The sequence below is a fragment of the Canis lupus genome, chromosome 3 (assembly GCF_011100685.1).
Source record: "Canis lupus familiaris isolate Mischka breed German Shepherd chromosome 3, alternate assembly UU_Cfam_GSD_1.0, whole genome shotgun sequence".
In the NCBI taxonomy this organism is placed as follows: Eukaryota; Metazoa; Chordata; class Mammalia; order Carnivora; family Canidae; genus Canis; species Canis lupus.
Genome location: NC_049224.1, coordinates 48,176,067 through 48,182,978, shown reverse-complemented (window position 1 = coordinate 48,182,978; position 6,912 = coordinate 48,176,067). Strand labels below are relative to the sequence as shown.

The 6,912-nt window shown below is 39.4% G+C and overlaps 1 long non-coding RNA gene across 1 annotated transcript; it reads left to right on the top strand.

Moving 5' to 3' along the window:
• Positions 1-547: 547 nt before the first annotated feature.
• On the top strand, positions 548-5,843 carry LOC119870950. Its single transcript, XR_005356362.1, has 2 exons — positions 548-587; positions 5,617-5,843. It is a non-coding gene; the product is annotated as an uncharacterized LOC119870950 (long non-coding RNA).
• The last annotated feature ends 1,069 nt before the right edge of the window (positions 5,844-6,912 follow it).

Here is a 6,912-nt window from a genome sequence, read left to right as displayed (position 1 = left end):
AAGACCATTACTGAGAATGTAGTTACCTGGCTTTCCTCTAAAACTGCTACAGAATCAAAGAGCCCTCATCATAACACAAGCAGTGAAATAACTGCCCAGGATGTTGAATACATATGAAGACTTTTTAGTGGTTTTCAGCACCAGAAAAACAACACTGCTATAAGATATAACTTACTATGAGCATCACTGGTAGTGAAAGCCTGCATTTTGTGGTCCTGGCTCTACCCGTGACTTCTTATGAGATCCTGAGCAATAACGTCTTGCCCTCTGAGGGACTCAGTTTCCCTTTCAGCAAGCAAGAATACTGGGGGGAAAGATGACAAAACTCTCTGCCAATTCTAAAGTCATGGGAAAACTGTAGGCTCTTTTTCTAATGCTTCAAGTCTTAGATATGTGTTAATTATCTCCCAGTGTGGTATTTGCTATGTTACTTTAGGAGCATCACACTGAGAGAATCAGATCAGTTGTGTTGCCTTACATCACAAAGAACCACACTGGACCACCGGCTCAGCCCAGATCTGCCTGTGTGATGTGGGTCACAGCAGCAGGAAGCTTTCTCTGAACATGCTAGGAAGTCAAGAGGGAAGGTAAAAAGAGAAGGTTTCCCCTTTTTACTGATCTGGTGCGTTTGTCTTGGTTCTGGTTCACTTGGAGCCAATAAATTAATCCCCTGGGGTGACAATAATGATTAGGGTTTTTGTTTTATGGTTTGACCACGTGGTAATCTGTAGAGGAATGGTGGAAATCTAGTCATTAATGGGTAAGAGATGACAGATTATCTGATTTGTTGGTCTGTTAGACTAACTTCTGTTAAGTTCTGGTCAATTAAGAACTTCATGTTCATAAGGAAGGAGATTAACTCTTTGAAATCTGGGCCAGCAAAGTCTTGTGTCTCATATTTACTTTTAACTTCTGGCTAAAGCTGTAGAACTAAAGCTACAAACTCTCTATATAACCATAACTGAGAAAGGCCTTGGCATCTCGCTGTAAGAATGTGAAATGGTTTCCTACTTCTGGAGAATATTGATAAATTAGATTGTTTCTTAATTTAAAAGATCACTCCTCTGACTTGTTTATAAACATAAATAATCATATAAGTGAAATATTCCTAAAAATTCCACCAAATTATAACATGGAATTTCTTTTTTTTTAACACAGAATTTCTGATACTTTAATGTGTTACACATGAAAAAAATCCTGCTTACACAAATTATTAGCTCAGAAACATTCTGAGGATGTAAGCTCACATTATGGTCAATTTTGGCAAATCACATTACTTCAAGAAAAACCAGCTATGTCTTTTCTTTGATTTATCAGTGTTGAGTATAATACAATAGTACATTTCATCTTACTTGGATTTATTTTTGCAAGAAAAAAATCTGAAGTTTCCTAAATTTATACAGGGTTGCCAACCAAATAAGCTACCATTACACCCAATGATGTTTAAGATGATAAAAAATGTAAATTTGTGTTCAACTAAATTGAGTCATTATCTTACAAAGTTTTCATATCAACAGTAATTATATTTTATATTGAATCAGTTTGGACATAATTTCCAACATCTTTAGATGAATTAAAACTTCAGAAAAATATCAAACTGAGCTAATTAAAAGATAGTTCTTATATACCTAGATATTATCTAAAATAGAATAGTGAGACATTAATTACAAAGTATAACAAAGTTTATGTACTTTTGTTTTTATATGCTATACCGTTATATCTTCAGGTCATGTTAATAAATAAATTCATCTTAATGTGTAAAAGTGATGTCTGTGGCTAAATAAAATTGTATTATGTGTATCAAAAGCTTTGTTAGTCTGCTAAATGTTCATATATGACAGCTCTCAATTATCTATCCCCCATTTTCTCTGTAAAGTAGAAGTTAGTTACTTTAGTTACAAGGCATAATTAAAATGGACTGTTGAGACTATATTAGAAGCCATCATGGAAGTGCTTCTGTGCTTTCATTTTTCAAACAAGTCTATTCCAGAATATGAAACAGAGAAAGTGAAAGACAAAACATGGAAAGTGAATTCTATTTGCCTTCGTTTATAATACCTGAATCTGAAGAGAAGCCATGAAAACTGTTAACATTTTGGCAAACCTGTCTCGTTTTGAAACGTTAACTTCCATGGTTTATTGACCAATGTGTTTATCTACAATATAAAAAAATATTCTATACCATTTGTGTAATCTACCTAGATAGCAAAGATTCTTTGTCTTATCAGAATAATTTTTGTGTTTCTGTCTGTGCTTTATGTTTAATTTATTATTTCCTTGATTATTTAAAAAAAGATTCATGACTTGTGAAGCAGCTAAAATGCTTTATAAGTCTATTATTTAAAAATATTTATTAGTCACTTTTAGAAATAGATAGCCCATTATTGTTTTTCAGGCACCCAATGATCCTAACTTACATAAGTATCCAATTCTTCTCTGGGAACTCATTAGATTTTGCCTTTCCTAGGTTAGATACTAATTTAGAAAAAATAAAATGCTTAGGGTATTTTCTAGACCTATCTTTGACAATTTCCAATTGGCCAGTAAAAAATTACAAAGGTTTGTTCTTTAACCTTACAAAAAGACAGATGCTGAAAATAATTAGGTTTGGTGTGAAGCATATTCCTTGATTGGATTAACTATTGTGGAAGATACATTTTGAAGAGTTGTCAGATGAGGAAGGCTGCCAGCCTTCCCTGCCTGAGACAAGTTCCTGCCTCTCACACAGAGGAACCCTGAGATGGCACTACCCTCTAGTCTACACAACAGTAAAAGTGGCCTGGTCTCCCTCTTCCATCTTAGTTTCTACAGGGTGAGAGGATGTACGCATCCAAAGGATTTGGGAAGGTAAAAGTTCAGTAATTGAAGGGAATACAGAGAAGCTTCTCTTGAATGCTTTTCCTCCTCCCCATGCTCACAAGACCACCACCTTCCAGATGTTTCCTTCTACAGTTGACCCTTGAACTGCACAGGTCCACTTATAGATGCATTTTTTCCAATAAATACAATACAGTATTACGAATGTATTTTCTCTTCCTTGTAATTTTCTTAACATTTTCTCTAGCCTATTTGATTTTAAGAATATATTATATAATACATGTAACATACATAAACTATGTGTTAATCAACTGTGTTATTGGTAAGGCTTCTAGTAAACAATAGGCTATTTGTAATTATGTTTTGTGGGAGTCAAAGTTATATGCAGATTTTCAAATTTGTGGGAGGTCAGCACCTCTACCCTCTTCATTGTTCAAGGGTCAACTGTATGTGTAATGAGAATGACCTTTAGAAATCACAGAGAAGCAGAACCACTTGAGTACATAGGTGGATGGGTGGTGGGTGGGTGGATGGGAGGTGGATGAGTGGGTGGATGGATGGATGGAGGGGTGGGTGGATGGATGGGGGGATAAATGGGTGGATGGGTGGGTGGGTGGATGGATGGATAGGGCTGCTACAGGAGGAATTTGGTCTTATACAACTGTAAGTCCCTATAGGATGTTGTCTTCTTATCTGATGCTGCACTTAACGTCCTCAGGGTAGGCAATTGGGAAGGGAAGATGGTTGTAATGTGAGGGAGAAAATGGAAAAGCTGGAACTCACAGGATGGACTAAAACCTATGTCAACTCGGATGAACAGGTGTCCTCAAGAAGCTGACTTTAGGGCTTGGGGAAAATACAGCTGGTTTTGCATGCCACAAGAAACTGTGGATTTCTCAGGTCCTCTCCACCACATTTTCCAGGACATTTTTCTCTCTCTGTAGTTAGTACTTAAATTTATCTAGGGGTTCTATCAAGTAGGCATCCCCCTACTCAGCCTGAAGGAATCAGCGCACAAGGACCTACACCTCTCACTGCCTCTCTGACTGTTCTCTCCTCCCCTCAGCCTGTGGAGTTGTTGTGGAGTCTGTGTTTACAGAAGAGAAAGAGCTGCTTGGCAAACAGCCTTCCAAAATTTTCCCACTACACTATTGGGCAGTGGCTCCTTAATCTTTAAAACCAACTATATGATATCTTTTCCTCTGGCTCTGCTATGGTCATCACCTTGCAGGAAAGTGGACTCACATCTGACTGCTGGGGTTAAGGGGCAAAGAGCAGGTGAGGAAAGGTGAAAACACCAAAAAGACCTTGAGGAGCAAGTGGGGAGATTCAGAGTGGAGAGGGATTCACTGGTGAATGCTCCAGAATTTTTCCCACCACCTAAAGACTCAAAATCAAGGACTTTCTGGGCAGTAATTTCAACAAATTCTTTATTCCTTTCCAGTAAAGAAGCAAACCTACTGCACACACTGCTTATGAAGCCACTGAGACCACCATCTATGTCTTAGTATGATCCCCACCCACCCAATAAGATCCTGCTAAATGACATAAAGAAAATGATGCTGGTGATAATAAAAACCAAAGCCATGTTAGAAAGCTACCACCTACCTCCCACTAGCTGAGTTCATCTGGCACCCACAGGTAGAAACCCAGAAGCATGAAGACAGGAGGGACAGTTTGAGGATACACTGGTCTACCATCATATTGCAATTGGTAGGACCAATTCAATTGGCTGATATGGGCTACATTCTTGGTGGTTTTTGAGAGAAGGCATCTACCCATCTAATCCAGCTTCCTAGTCTGCTGCTAGCAAATTGCTTGCCATTCCTAGACTCCTTGCAGCCTTTTGAGACGAGTTTTCAAACCTAATTAAGCTTAGCATTATCATTGTTTTTATCACATTAAGTTCCCACTTGGCCCTCAGCAGCAGAGACCACAAAGTCAGCACTGCATCTTTAAACAGAAACAACAGATTTTGGTTCAATTAAAAATTCATTAAAATGCAAATTAGTTTGTAAATTTTTTTCCCTCCTTCTGATGATTCCTCAACATGGCTTTTTAATCATAGCTGGCTCTGAAAAAGAGGTGAACCTGTAGCTAGGAAGGAATAGAGAGGGAGAGCCAAAACTCTGGACCCCCTCTCACTGCTGCAGGATGAAGGATTCTCTGAGAGCCTTACCCCTCTCTTCAACCTTCTATCACCCATTTGCTCCCCAGAGGGGACTGGTTTCATCTTCACTGTCCCTCTGTGCTTAACTGGTAAATGCAATCATTTTTCTGATCTCCAGCTTACTGAACAATGTTATCTTAAGGGAAATACCAGGATAAAATGAATAATTAACCTTATCCACATACATTTCCTGGCTGTCCTATAATATTTTGGTAATGCTTTCAGGGAGCTTTCTCCACTAACAGTGTAGGGAAGTTTGACTTAGGGCTCTGTGATGATTTAAAATGACAACTAAGCCCCCAAGTGCTTAGCCAAGTAACCAAGTAGTGTTTTTAGACCAAAACCTTCAAAATCATAGTGAAACATCTAAAAACTAATAGCAATGTCTACTATACACGAGACCTACAAGGCATTACCTGCCTTTCTCACCAATCTACCCAGAAACCTTAATGAGCTCCCTATTTCTTACACCCAGCATAGGAATGGAGAAACTGAGGCTCAGAGATCCTAGGGGTACTTGCCCAAGGCCACACATTATTAGAAAGCATTAGTCGAGACTTGACCTCATGTTCCTTGGATCCCAATTACCATTACACTAAACCCATGATCCTTTGTTTCCATTTTCACAGAATCTGTCCAGCTTATTGTTTTGCTGATTGACCAGCTGTTACATTCAATTGATCCTAAGACAGGTTGGATGTGTACAGGACGCTGGCTTTCAAGAAGACAATGCTGCGCTGCCTCAGACACGAGGAAAAATATTCTCAACATTCTGTATGCTGTGGGAAGCAGGCAACTCCTGCAAGTTCATTAGATGCCCCTAATTGCTAAGAACACATTCAGGAAGTATGGTAAATGCAACTTAATTGAGAACTAATTAACTTGTTATAGTTATCTCGTTACATGCCAATTAAATGTCTAAATATTCTTTTCTTCTCAGATAAAAGAATTAAAAAAAAAAAAGAAAAGAAAGAAAGAAAATCGGTGAAAAACCTGGATCCCCAAACGAGAGAAGTCAGGTAGTAGGGCCTGGGTACGTATCAACCCCACAGGGGCAGCAGTGGAGGCTCCTGGTCCAGAAAATGTCAAGCTCATTAACACTATTTTAAAGGAAGATGTTCAAAGGCAGTGGGCAGATTTTGACTTTGAGAATTCTGCATTAAATCTGGTGTGAAATGGGATTTGGCCTCAAAGGTCCCAAAAGACAGGACCTAGTAAGGGCTGTTCCTACCACCCGGCTGCTGTCTAGCTATTTAAGGTTTGGGCTTCTTATCCATTTGTTTGCCTAATCTGCCCTTTTCCATGAAAATCCAAGGAGACCTTCCCTGTAGCTGCATGCTGTTATCAGGAGCATATTGCCAGGGCAGGGCTCAGTTTCAGCTCAGCTTCCAAGCAATCATTTGCTCTTAATCTGTTTTCAATGGCAATGTCATTTAAACATCTCCTCTGTAGAGTTTCCAGAAACTCTAACAAAGAGAATCAGCAGCAGCGGAGGAAGCGGCAAGGTGCCTACCCAGAGGGCTGGGAGAAGTCTGTTCACAGAGCTCTACCTTCAGCCCGGATGTTTTTTTTCTAAATTACATCCATTTAAATCACGGAGAAAAGCAAATTCTGCTTCTTCTTTTTTTTTTTTTTTTCCTGTCAGAATCTCATCTCAATATCCGGTCCTGGCAAAGAAGGGAGGCAGATCCTGTTCTCATCGGCTGGCCCCTGTCGGAACTGATGGGCAGTGGGTTTGGGCTGCCTTATTGAGATCGGCTGGCATCCCATGAGGGTAGGGCGTATCTGGTTCTCCATCTTAATGAAAAGCAGTCAAGGCTGCTCCGAAACGTTCGCCCTGACTCCCTCGACCTCTCCAGTTTGACAATTAGTGCCTGTTCCAGAGCTTTCTGGCTCCCCATCTTGCTGAAGAATGTCCCAACCGC